Genomic DNA, 14710 nt, shown 5'->3' with positions numbered 1-14710 from the left:
AATTGTATGCTTCTTTTTCAATTAATATAACAAGAGCATTTATGATTTGAAAACTAAGATGAAGTATTAAGTTAGAGCAGTAATGTAAATGTAACTGTGAATAAAAACACATACAAGCCAACAAAATAAAGTTTGGGGTGGTTTATTCCTTTAACATGTGTTTGTGTAAATTCTTAGTCAAGGGAATTAATAAATCAGAGCAGCTGATAGTCAAAAATAAAATAAACAACATTTGATAAAGAAAATACAAGTGTATCCCTTTTCTTGAAATGCAATATAAAAACAGCCTTCAACTAAGGAAACAATATAACAAAACCTACTGCAGCGGTACATTTGTTTTGTTGTTGAAAATATCCGTTTTTAACCTCCACAACCTCTAGTAGGGAAATCACACGGGAAAACCTGCAGTAAACTCCACACACAGACACACACAGACACACACAGACACACACACACACACACACACACAGACAATGGTTTAAGCTGTGACTTTTTCATTTTCAGGCAACATTTACTTTACTGTAATGTTTGATCTGTGATCATGCTTCACTGTCACTTCTGTAGAGTTTTATTGTGACATAATATGACACCAAGTAGACCAAAGATGCGGTTGCGGGGAGCCTGGAGTATATCCCAGGGGACTTTGGGCACAAGGCAGGGGACACCTTGGATGGGGTTCCAACACACATTCACATACTATGGACACATATTTTAGAGATGGCAATCAGCCTACAGTGCATGTCTTTGGACTGGAGGAGGACGCTGTAGTACCCGGAGGAAACTCTCGAAGCACGGTGAGAACATTCAAACTCCACTTACACAATCCTGACATGGTATGTTTAATATATCACCAGCGTAATGTGTGTGGGATTAAGACAGAAAAACAAGTAAAACTTCCAATGACGCCCAAACTAGATTTTATGAAAGTTTATTCCTAATTAATCATTATCAATCCAAGTGAAAAAGAAATAATAAAATCATTCTCCCAGCAAGTATAAGAAGCATGAAACAGTCTCAAAACAAAAAAGTACATCTAGGATAATTTTGTCACAGACTCAACACAGCAAAGTAAGAAATCGCATTAACAGATATTTCGATTACGTTTCTTTAAATATTGTGCAACAAACAAAAAATGCAAAGCTTTTAAGTAGCTATATGAACTAATCATCTAAAAGTAAATATATCAATTATTATTATCATTACTACCTGCATTTCCTAAAGTTTTCAAAAGTTATACATTTTCCCATAAACCATAATTAACTACAAATTTGAAATTTAAAACAAGACCAGTTTGACGAGGGCCTCCGCCAGACATTTCTGGCAGCTTTTTAGGTTGTTGCGTTTGATGTTGATGAAATAATCTTCTTCCAACAGATCATTAATGTTATAATTCTGCATGAGCTGTAGCATTTCTCTCTGCAGCTGCTCCGCCGACTCCTGAAGCACCTTGTACTTGATCACCAGCGGCACCTGGTCAGCCAGACGGTTACTCGCAATCTAAACACATATTCAATTAAGAAAAATTTACCCCAAGCAGAGTCAATCAAGATAAGGCGTGCATGTTGTGTTTGACATTTCATTTTTTTAACTGGAGCGATAAGGCTACAGTAAGCAACAAGTAATAGAAGTCTGTCTCAAATAATATTGTAGTCAAGACCGTCCAATTCCAAGACCAGGGCCAGCCGAGGTCGAGTCATGACAGAGTTTTTTGGGGGGAGGGGATCCAGGCCAAGCCAAGATCAAGTTCAAAAGAAAGGAAAGCCACACCAATTCGAGACTGAAAACCATCAAATCCTTTTCGAGGCCACGTCTTAACTTCAACTAGTGGGCATCATTTGTACATTGCGCCAGTGATTAGGCTGTTTTCTAAAATAAGGTATTACTTGGCTCAATGGTTAAGGCTCTGGGGTACTGATCAGAAAGACAAGGGTTCAAACCCCAGTGCTGCCAAGCTGCCACTGTTGGGCCCTTGAGCAAAGCCCTTAAGCCCCTATTTGCTCATGTCTGGTCCTAGCTTCCTGGCATATGCAAAGAAAAGAATTTCATTGTGCTGCAATGTATGTGAGAAAACCCATCTTTTAAGTCCAAGTGCAAATGCCAAGAGAACTCCAACTCCTCTCAAAAAAGTCAATACGCAGGTATAAGTGATGTGTTATGGCTAAAGGAGTGTTCACGTTATATGTTCGTGAACTACAATAATCTGTCAAAAATCAAAGCAGATACTACGCCTTGAAATGAGGGTTTCAGAGTAGTATCCATCATGGTTATGCCCTCTTACTGTGGTTGAACATGATAACATTGCAAATAATCAGAAATATCATCAGTAACAACAGGAAATGAACGATTGACAATAACCACTTACGCTGTAGTAAGACTTGAGGTAGTGCGTCAGTTCCTCCAGGGTGGCTTCAGTGTCTGAGAAATCGCACAAACTATTGCAAGGAGGGCGAGCCACGCCATGAGATTGTCTCTCATCTTCTTCCTCCATGCGCTTCAGCATGTTCAGGATGTTAGTGTAGACACTATCCTGAGTATAGATCATCAGCTCCATGTTAAACTGAGTCTTCAGCATCGATTCAGCCTCGGACTCCTTCAGCTGCTTTATGTTCTCGATCTTGGTCTGGAGGAAGAAAGGACCATCTCACCATGACATGTTTGAACATGATATTCCCTGACAGCATGCTTCTTGTATTAGACCTTTTGGTTCATGTTTATCATATATTGTCATTTGGTGTTCATGGTCCAGCAAATGTAGGCAGAGTTTCAAACGTGTCCGTAAAGTTCGTGTAAATATGACGACCTACTTTTGTCACTTTGAGGAGATTCGGGAAGTCCAGAAAGTTGGATTGAGCCAGCTGGATGAACTCATTCCTAATGAAATCTAAAAAGAAAAAGAAAAAAAGAAAATCATTAATTTCTGTAATAAATCTCGATGCACACAAAAGGCAAAGCAGAATGTGGAAGAGAAATTGATGTGGAATCTGTGGAAATATGATGTAGTAGTAAATCGTGATATTTTCCCATTATTTATTACCTTACATGTAAGACAGAATACAAAGCCTGTGAAATGGCTCCGTACATTTATCTTCAAATGAGTTCATATATGCCATTTACCTGAGATGTCCTTCATTCTCCTGATCGTAGGTTTCTCCAGCTGTTTGATCTGGTCCTTCAGTATAATCTCGAAGGTCTTGTAGTTGATGAATCCTGGGAGTTCTCTGCCTCTGTATTTTTCTTCATACTCCTTCACTTCCTTCTCAATGCCCTTGTTAACTAAAAATCCCCTCCACCACCAAAGTAAAGGTTCAGGGTAAAGGTAAACGCCATAACCTTCAGTGTGGTCCATCCTACATCCCATCCCCACTCATGTGTTTATAAAATAAGAGTGGACACTCCTACTGTACAAGAACACTTTTAACAGATTTATATCAGAAGATATGGCTTCATTATTCTTCATCTATGACTTATAAATATGTAAGTATACAATTTCCTACAACTCTGACTAGCTTCTCAGTTTAGATAAGATTTTTTTTCCCAGAAAATCCCTATTTAAATTAAACAAAGATTATGTTGAAATATAGATGCTTGGTGAAAGGTTTTCAAATGTGCAAAGTCATACCGTAGGTAATACCTGCGGGAATTAAATTAGTAAATTTTTTTATTGCAATATTTCAGGTACCCAACATCTGTAACGCCCTTGATATACAGACACAGAGATATATCATCACACCACATGTCACTCACATGTGTTTCCTCTTTTGTCTAAATCCATCTTCCAGTCATTAAACTGTCTCCTCAGAGTGGAGACGATGTTGACGTGGCACGCTCTTCGTCTCCTCTCCAATTGTTATGTTGATGGCGTCCTGAGTGAATGCTGTTATTTTCTAATAAACAAACAAATGCCTGTAGTCAGACAGATTTTTTAAAAAAAGAATAAAAACTCAGATGCACTCAGTGTAATACGGTAGCGTTTTAGTGAAGTGTGGCTCCTACTTGTTGGATTGAGAACCTGCACTCACACCGGCCGCTTGCAGATAAGATTGGAGACCTGTGCTCGATACCATTCATTTGCTGTTTGGGCAGAGTTAGCCAGAAGGTTCGTAAAGCTATAATGTAAAATGAAAGCAGATATAAAGGAAAACGGAATTGATGATCGAGCCACAAGTGATATTATGGAGAAGCCAGTGATCCTGACACTTTCTGCTCTCCGGACCTGCCTGATCCATCCTGATGCCCTAGGTCTGGATGGAGCTCTCATCAACTGGAGGCTACAGTCTTGCTAAGGATGATACTGCTTGAAGTACAATGGAAATGGTTTTGGACCTCAGTTCCACATGGACGTTCTCGTTGTGGTTGCTGGGACTACGGTTGCTGTGATGGCCTTGGGACTGCGATTACCACATGCAGTTTTACACTCAGGTCTCTTTTGGTGAACAGTGGACTAGTTCAACAAACAGACTTCATGTTAAAACCATAATGAACTTTATATTACTTTCACACTATCCGCTGTTACCCAGATGAGGACGGTTCCCTTCTGAGTCTGGTTCCTCTCAAGGTTTCTTCCTCATATCATCTTAGGGAGTTTTTCCTCACCACTGTCGCTACCGACTCACTCAATAGGGATAAATTCACACTTAAATTCTCTATCGTGTGTTTATACATTTCTGTAAAGCTGCTTTGAGCCAATGTTCAGTGTTAAAAGCGCTATACAAATTAAAGTGAATTGAATTTGCCGAACCCAAATAGGGCATTTTTCATCTTTGTCGGTCTGTGAGCAGGAAATCAATTGGGTTCCTTTCCAGGGATGAAAGGAATAAACAGTATGTCAGAAGATCCTAAGTCAGATAACGTAAAGATAAGATTTGTTTATATATATATATATATATATATATATATATATATATATATATATATATATATATATATATATATATATATATATATATGTGTGTGTGTGTGTGTGTGTGTGTGTGTGTGTGTGTGTGTAATCATTTATTCATCAGCCACAGAAGGGATGAAAGTAAGAACGTGAGGGAAATGAAGTGATGCCAAGTGATGAAGTGATGAGTTGATCTACAATAGCTAGGCCCTTCATGTTTTCCTTTCATTCCGAACTCCAAACTGCTTCAACAACGACCTGTTGCCGCTCACTCTCTTAGACTCTCACCTTTTAAGTTGCGATACATTTCAGAGCTGCTCAAATTAAACTCTGGGTATATTAGAAAATATTTGCAGCAGTACATCGAGTGCATGGTGAAAAACTCTGGATATACTAGTTACCAAGGAAACAATAACCAGGAAATGACTTTCCAAGGACGTGTTAAATGACATTATTCCAGATTTCAGGATCTTCGCTGTTAGTCTTTATTTCGTTTTTGTGTACAACTCACATCAGTCAGGAAGTCCATCCATTGTTCTGGATCTGTAGGAGGCCCCGAGTTGTAGCGATCCAGTTCAGTCTGAGTTTCAGCCAACATCAGCTGGATTTGCTCCTTCAGCTGCAGCAGAGATTTCTAAAACACACACACAGCCACATTTTACTACCAGCAAGTATTTTACTATGAGCAGGGACATTTATGTACCATACAATCTAGCTTTACCTCGATGTGAAGGACAAGTTCGAGTGTGAGATTCTCAGCCAGCTTGGGAATGGTGACTTTTCCTGCTTTATACGGCATCCTGTGAAAACCGCATTTTTACATTCATCTCACAGAGTTTTTTTTTTTCAACAGCATTTAAAGATTCCCGATGGCAAATTCCGGAAAATTCTCAAGACATATCTTCCCCTTCTCCTTCTCGATGGCTTCGTACAGAGAGATGCGGTCCACGACCTCCTGCTGTCCTTGGCACCTGACGACCGTATAGCCTTTAGTGAAGAAAATGATGTCGTTATTGATGACGGACACCACCTCATCCTCCTTGCCTTTGTCCACCAGGTCGGGCTTTGTTAGGATGCCTGTTATGAACACACATGTAAAATGTTTATGGAAGATATCTTGTGTACGTGTTAAAACATCACTGTGGAAGCGCTGGGCGTGGTCGAGAGGAATGGAGAACAGAGCTGTGGAAGGTGAGCGGTAAGGATCCCAGACCTGAGCGAAATTTGGCTAATGAGTGTTCTGCTCAGTAAGTAGTGGCAAGGATAAAGAGGGTCGAGACTAGAGCTACGCGAGAGCGAGAGCTGAGCTGCACAGAGCTGCGTGTAAGCATGTGCATTGACCTATGCACAGGGAAATAAAACTGCTATACTTTTCCCTCCGAACTGAAGAGAAGTGTTACAGACACAATTCACTATATATTAAAAATACAGACCAATCGATCTTTCACCGAGTAGATCGATTTTCTGAGCCATCTTCAGCGCTTCAGTAGTGGTGATGTCCACGTTACACGGCACCACCACCAAGATGATGGTGTCTTGTTTTGTGATGAACTTTTTCATCAGGCTCTTAATCTGAAAAAGTCAGACATGCACTGATACATTTCAAAATGCTTCATTTGATATTTTATCAGAGTTTACAATGTCATATTTAATCAGTATACCACATAACAAATAAGATCCATTTAAATAATCCTTAAAAGCAATTGACCTGTTCTCCAATGTCCTCCGGTTGGCCTTTGACTGGCACTCGGACAATACCAGGCAGATCGATGAACGTGAGGTCGGGAGCATTGGTCGATGTCACCTCCAGGCTGATGAGCTCGTCGCTCATGCCCAAGGCTCCAGCTATTTCATTCTGAGCTAAAAGAAGAACATGCACATGAGACAGTAATAATTAAAACAAAAATAAGTCAGCTAGGTAAAATATATAATTAAGCAAAGCTAGCTAGCTAGCTAACAAAACAGCAACCTAATTAGATAGCGAATGTTTAGGAATAAGTCCAAACAATGTTGGCTTGATAAAATTTGAGAAAGACGCTAATCAAATTAGACTGCTAATGTTAAAGAATGTGCCCAAACAAAGCTAGCTGGCAAACACAACACAACACGGCAATGGGACAGAATAGTCATAATACAATCACATTTTCATTTCATTTTATTCAAGTTTTTATTTGTAAAAGAATTTTACAGACTATAGCTTTTATCTCCTCCTCTTCAGCATTAGAGAGGACTTTGTGTAGCTTCATTACAAGTCAAAAAAGTAGCAAAGCTTGCTTGTATTCAACATTAGTCCGCTTAGGACTTAGGTAAGTACTCATTGAAATTTGCTTGATTTTGTTGTAAGCTTAATAATAATAATAATAATAATAATAATAATAATAATAATAATAATAATAATAATAAATAAAGAGTTAGTTCCTGTCCACTAATTTGACTGTATAAGTGTCATCCCAAGATTTGACAGCGTGACATTCACTGATAGAGTGAAAACAAACCAAATATTTGGCCATACTGTGTCTAAAATGTCAGAGACTTGATAATCATTTCTTTATAGAGCTGTACGACTATGATTCACAACATTGTTACCTTTTCTAATAGATCTCTCCACATCTGCTGGATCTGTAATGTCTCTCTCAATGTCCTTGTACTTGATCTTTCCATGCCAGAAGTCCTTCTGTCTGCTCTTTTTCATCTTGAGCTCAAGTGGACATCGTGTCATGATACCTTCTTGTTTAACTGCAGAGAATATAACCGTAAAAAAGTCGAATACTCCTCTCTGACATTTATTAATTTTTTTTAAACATTTGAAGCCATTCTGATACATATGTCGTGCGTAGCGATTTGCTGTATGTTCAGAAAGTTTCAGTGTAAATAATGTTAAATATAAAGACTTTACAATCATTACATATCTCTCTATGTTACTATTGACTATTAAGTTTCTATTGGTAATGAACATTACATTAGGCTAACATAACTGTGGACATAATACTTGATAGTGATACTTGCTATGAGAGTGAAAATAAAATGAAGATGAATAAATGCGTTTGAAATAGATTAAACCTGAAATTCAAATTTCACGTACGTGAACGTAACTTTATCCGTATTAAAGTTTCGGCTCCGTTAAGACTCTGTTGATGTCCCTGAAGTGGTCCGATCGGTGCTGTGAGCATGTGCACTACTGTATGCAAATTAGGTTTGATCGGGTCTGTAAATTCCATTGAAATGGAAGTATCTTGCGGACAATTTTCAAAATTAAACGCAAATTAGATTTGCAGTTGTGTTTCCTACTTGTGGACACGTAAATTGCGACAGAATTCAATCAAAAACGAAAACGCAAATCGCATATTATCGCGTTTTCGTATATGTGAATGTACAATGTCCGGCAAATTTCAAATGCCACGCAAAGTCCACTTGCAGTTGCATTTCACTTGCAGTTGTGTATTACGAGTTATGACCCTATCAGAAATACCGTAGCAACAGCAATTACCCCGTTGGCTAGGTCACTTCCTCGGCATCGTACGTAGTGTGCCAATATTCAAACAGATTCGCAATTCCCTTTGCGTTTGTATGACGCATCACAGAGACACGGGTCAGTTAGTGTCGGGGGTTGGAGTTAAGGTCTACTATGGGGCGTGTTTGTATTTGTAATTGACATCGATCACTATAGTCGCAGAGAACGCAGTCACCGTAGTAAAGTTTTGGATTTGACATTCACTACAATTCTTCTGAATTCTGTCACAATTTACACGTACACTAACGCAAATGTCCTTTTCCTGCAAAAAAAAAAAAGATCTGCAAAGTACTTCCATCCTCTGATATCACGAGTCTACTTCCTGAATTCATTTACAGATATGTCATACATATTTCACATTATATTAAATAATAACAATACAATTATATTAAATTAGAGTTTAAAGTCATTACAGATAAAAGTTGGATGTAATTATAATGTTATTTGACTTTTTTTAAAAAAAGTTAGACGAAAAGGGAAATATCACTGTTTTGTTTGTTTGTTTGTGTCATATATCAAGGAGCTAACTCTGGACTTAATTTCCCAGCAGCCACTGCACCATACTACATCATTGTCACAGGACCACCTGCACCTGTCTCACGTTTCTGTTTAACAAGCACTCATGTATATAGCCACTGTTTGTACTGCTTCCTCGTCTTACCTATTGTCTATCTTGACCTTTGTCCCTGTACCATGTTTTGTTTCATAGTTTATATTTAACCTTAGCCAAAGTATTTTGCCTAGTTGTCTTAGTGTCTTTGTTTTGTTGTTTGTTTATTAAACTGTTTGAACATCTGCGCTTGCTTCCGTATCTTCCTTTGTAACGTGACAGTTAGTTAGTTTGTTTGTTTTTGAGTTATTTTTTATCTTGAGCTACAGTATAATGAGTGCACTCAAATGCACTTCGGGTATTTCATGAAATAAATAAAACGAATAATTATAATCATAGCAAAAATAAATAAATAACAGCAACAACAACAACAACAACAACAATAATAATAATAATAATAATAATAATAATAATAATAATAATAATAATAATAATAAATCAGTTCTATTTTTTAAACCCATATGATTAATAAGTTGACCCATGGTGTCTCACCTCCCCCGCGGGGCAGAGCGACTCCGGACAGCGCCTCCAGCACCGAGCTCTTCCCCGAGCTCTGGTCTCCGATCACGGCGATGGCTGGAAGCGCGAGGTCCTTCTCCACACCGAGCGGGCGCAGAGAGTCGATCAGGTCGATGTACGGGCGCACCTTCTCCTCATACTGCTCACTCAGGCTCGCGCTCATCTCTGACAGCTGAGAAACTCGGCAAAGTAAGTCGATCAATAACTAATTAAGTTCGTTTTTAGTCTGCGCTTTTATGCAGCTCTGTTTCCTCTGAGTTACGTGGAAAAGTGAAACTGATGCACCAGGTCACTTCACCTGTCATGCAAAGCGCCAACGGATCACCTGAGATCCAGACCATATTTAGCGAGACTGATGCAAATACAAGTACAAATGCAAATACGGCCAAGACGAGTCGAAGCCAATACAGAAAAACCTCTTGAGATATCCCTAGTTCAAAGGTGGGTCAATAACTGTGCTGAATTTACCTCAAAATTGTGGGTTCAAGAAAAAAGCATAGAACATTTTTAACCAAAGAGTACATACCGAAGACACTGCAGGGTATTTAAGTCTTTGTATTGTTGCTACTTAGTGGCTGTGTGTGTGCATATATATATATATATATATATATATATATATATATATATATATATATATATATATATATATATATATATATATTTATATTTTTATATATAAGGCGGGATAGGAAGGGGTAAGATATGTCTTAAAGAGATAATATGTCAGGAAAAAATCATTACATTTTAAAGGGTAATTTTCCATCAGTATATAATTTATCCATATAAATACCTCCTTGTTCCAGGTTTTGCTTTTAGTGGGTAGCTGTAAAGTCAGCATGGTGGCATTTAAATTTTTCATACCAGATTTCCTTTACATTAATAAACTGCTTTTGGAGCATTACCTGGATAGCCAGACATATGATCTCAACATGATTCCGATTGAACAACAGGCCTAACGCTAAAGCTTAACGTTCTAATTTGCGATCGCAATTTACAGGGTTGATAAATAATAATTCAGCATTTTATTGGCACTAATTGTTGCTAATGGAATGTTCAATTGTTACATTCTTTAGCTAGAAAAATCTGCCAAAAATCAAAGTATGTACTTATGCACAAAATTAAAACAGATATAAAATAAAGCAGAATTGTTCCCTGCTCTATGGCATTTTTCATTAAGAACGTTAGAAAAATTAAGTAGTGCCAGAGGAGGAACAAAGACGGCCAGAAGCTAGGCGATGGTTTTTGCACACTTACAGATTATATTTGGGTAATATTTGGTTAAAAGTGGTGAGAGTGTACAAAATTACTTTGTAAAGCAACAAAGTACTCACTGATAAAACATGCTACATAATGCTGGGAAAATGCCACACATGAGAAGTTTTATAGCATACAATGTGTAGGTTTTTATTTATTTATTTATTTTTACATTGTCAGTCGTATGTTAAAGGTGCAATGGACGATTTTTTCCCCTTAATGATATTGTGAATAAGATGGAAAATATGTAGAATGTGATCACACACACACACACACACACACACACACACACACACACACACACACACACACACACCAACCAAAACTGCAGAGTAACTTTAACACCAATGTACTGTGTGTATTGATGAACAATATTCGATTATCCACCTGGTAAAATCTCCCTAAGGGAAAGCATCGCTCCCCACACTGCGCTTTCGTCCTTCTCTACGCGTTACTGGTAATGTGACATCATGGAGCATTTTAAAGTGTGCCCACTTTGAAATGGTGACATATCTTCATACATTCAGAGGGTGGGACCCACTTTGAAATGGTGACATTAATTGTTGTCATTACAGGTGAGTAACAATTCATCTATATCCAATGGACAAAGTCTAGTCTTTTCCTGCCCGTCTGGATTGGTGGACTAGTGTACAGTGTTGTGACGGTTATGGAGGCCCCACCTCCAAGTCACCAGGCAAATTACCTACTCTAGGTAGCACAGGCCCTGTGTGGAGCAGTTGGCAAAGTGAAAACAAAATCTTTAAGGCAGAAACGGTGATATTAATGTCACACAACAAGGACTGTTGACTAAAGGTGAGTGATTTCTTCATAATAAACTTTATAAATGACTTTATATAAGAAGAATGATGATATTGTAAATAAAACTCGTGTAAAATCAGCTGTAGGAAATCTGTGTCGTGTAGGTACAACCTTAGCTGCAAACAGGTTTTTATGGCGTATGTACTATATAGGCCTTTCATCTTCCTCTCTTCAATTTCCCATGAATTAAATATTCAAAATGTTTGGGGAATATAGATTTATCAGTGTGGAACAAACATTGTGTGTTTTTAAAATATATTTCGTCACATTTCTCTCATTAGCGGTCTGGAAGCAGAAGTCATGGTGTGTTTATAGGCTGTAAACAGGTGTTGTATGGAATGAAATTAGAGTCAGCAGAACCTGAACCTGAATTTGCAATGCTTGGGGGAAAATGTTAATTCAAGCCGACAAAAACGAAAGCAGTTTCAAATTCAGTGACATGGGGAAAAAACAAAGCCTACGACCGACCAATAAAGAGAAAATATCCGGGATAGTAAAGGAGCCAGGCTCTAAATGAACTCAATTCTGGCCAATCACAACACACCTGTGAGCTCATGGAAGCGGAGCTTCATTTTTTAGTCATATTTTATGTATCAGTTCCCCTGAAGTAGAAGGTAGAAGCTCTGAGGATAGGTACGGACATGTAATAAAGTTGATATACTTGAGCAAAGCCACAAGGATAAGAATCTTTTTCAATAATTTATTCAATAGAAATATCAATAGATGTGATAATGTTCTGTGGAAAAAATATTTACACCTTTGGCCTCAGAAGCTACTATTGCCCTCTTTAACTTCTTGTAGGCCTTTTACAAAATTGTCCATCAGTCTCTTCCATGTAGTATTCTTTTAATAGCAAGATGATTGAGGGTTTCGTTGCACATACTGGCCATTTCAAATCCCCCCACATTTCAATACGATTCAAACCAGGGCTTTGACTAGGCCATTCCATAACTCCCCATTTCTTCTTTTTTAGCCATTCCTTGGAGGATTTGCTAGTGTGCTTAGGATAATTATCCTGTTGAAAGGTCCACTTTCGGTTCAACTTCAACTTTTGGTCAGATGGTCCCACATTTTCTTCAAGCACTCTTCGATATAATGCAGAATTTATAGTTGAATCAATTAATGCAAGCTGTCCAGCTCCTGAGGCAGCGAAGCAACCCCCAACCATACAATTTCCACCACTACATAATTGGTATGAGGTGCTTCTCCTGAAAAGCTGTCTTTGGTCAGTGCCAAACATGTCTGCTGTTACTGTGGCCAAACAACTCTCTTTGATTCATCTGTCCAGCGAACATTATTCCAAAAAGCCTGGTCTTTGCCTATATGCTCATTGGCAAACTGTGTTCTTGCTTTAATGTTCTTTTTAGACAGCAAAGGCTTTTTCCAGGCACACCTCCCATGCAGGCCAAATTTATGAAATCTCTTTCTGATTATTTTAGTTAGCACAAGTATTTAATTGTGTGTCTGTTAAAGGGATAAATGCACACTTTCTCTTTTTGTGTGTGTGAATGACAGTCATATTGGTTTCCCATAAACAATAACAACCACTAGCAATAGCAACACAAAAAAAACTATCAAAAAATGAGAGGGATAGGGGGCTACACATAACACACACATGACACATAATAAAGTTTCAGACACAAAACAAATGAAGCCAAAGACATACCGACACAACATTCATTAATGTACAAGGTTTTTTTTATTTTTATTTTCATTAATCTTTTGGATTATCTCCATGTTTATATATATATGCTAAATAATAAACCTTGATTTCTAACTAAGTTCCTTAGTTCCACTGAGTGTTCAATGTTAAACATGTATGTATATATACACCAATGTAACAGGACCAGACAGTTCAGATATATAAATGTGGAGCTTGTGATTTTAATGCAGCTGTCAATTTTTTTAGCAGCGGTATTAAAAATGTGACAAAAATGGAAAATTGTTGTGAAGCTTAACTGTTGATTTGTTTTTGTGTTTTCTAGGAGTACGATCCATTCCAGCGGAAGAGATCAGACTCTTCAGGACTAAACTGTGTTTTTGCAAACTTTACTAATATTTAAGATGGAGACCTGCAATAAACTCAAAAATCACTCAAAAAAACGGTAACTTCACATGTCCATGTGTTTTAATCAATCAAATATTAATATCTGAAATATAACCAAAGGTTTTTCTGTTAATGCAAAGCTATCAGTCACCACTTGGTATGAAAATATTTTAGATTCTATTAATTGTAAGTAAAATTAAGTCATCATTAAATTAACAAGTTAGTGAAAATGGTAAAGAGTGTATATAAATCACTAAAGGACTGTCTATAATGTTGTGCAGTAAACTCAAGGGAGAAAGGTCCGAATCACCAGCACCCAGCTGTATCTCCATGAAGAGTGATCAGTCTATGGAGCCACCTTTGAAGTTTAAAGCTGAAGGCCCCTCAGATCTACACAGGTAGCGTCTAATCACTGTTAATGTCACTGCTAATGTCACAGTTCCAGCATAAAACTAGAACTGAATATATTATATATCATGGTATGTAGTATTCTGTTGTACAAACTGTATCACTTAGTGTGTGTTTTAGCAGAATTCATTATTTTGCAATACACCAATATGTAATTAAACCATTGGGAATCCCTTCTGTGATCAACCAATCTGGACCTCTGAGTGAGACACATGAGTCTGATGTCTCCCTCTGACGTACATTCTTGGAAACAAAACACAGTGGAATTGTAATAACTTGTGGAAACTTGAGTTACAAAAAAGAAATAGCAGGACTTTAGTGATTTTTAAATGCCAGAATCTTTTGTCTAAAATCTCACATTGTGAATACTATCAAACTTTCCAAGCCAACAGAAGATGGTTGTTTTTACAGGCAGTTTGGAGGAATAATTCTGGTCCGAGTTGTTCTATCGTTGCAGCACACATTTCATCTCAGCTAAGCAGTTAACTATAAAAAATTGTTGTGCTAAGAATTTAACAGGCTTAGCTTGCTAGTAAACTAACATGCCTAATTTATATTGCTTTAACAAACCTGTGTAACTCTACATCAATCATGTTCTTACTGAGGAGTTGCCTATAATGGACATTTATCTATCTAACTTTGTTCAGCTTACAAAAGGATTTA

The 14710-nt window shown here is 37.7% G+C and overlaps 1 protein-coding gene and 1 pseudogene across 1 annotated transcript in view; one reads left to right on the top strand and one right to left on the bottom strand.

Moving 5' to 3' along the window:
• Positions 1-257: 257 nt before the first annotated feature.
• Positions 258-9682, bottom strand: LOC128623015 (interferon-induced GTP-binding protein Mx1-like; annotated as a pseudogene).
• A 1856-nt stretch (positions 9683-11538) lies between these two features.
• The window catches only part of LOC128623011 (NLR family CARD domain-containing protein 3-like), a 105770-nt gene continuing 102598 nt past the window's right edge, over positions 11539-14710 (top strand). Inside the window, exon 1 of the mRNA XM_053649851.1 lies at positions 11539-11586. The gene's annotated coding sequence lies outside the window, so the exon portion shown is untranslated. The remainder of the gene's footprint in view (positions 11587-14710) is intronic.

This window comes from Ictalurus furcatus, chromosome 19, assembly GCF_023375685.1.
Source record: "Ictalurus furcatus strain D&B chromosome 19, Billie_1.0, whole genome shotgun sequence".
In the NCBI taxonomy this organism is placed as follows: Eukaryota; Metazoa; Chordata; class Actinopteri; order Siluriformes; family Ictaluridae; genus Ictalurus; species Ictalurus furcatus.
The sequence above is the reverse complement of the archived record's forward strand: the minus strand, read 5'-3'. Positions and strand labels throughout refer to the sequence as shown.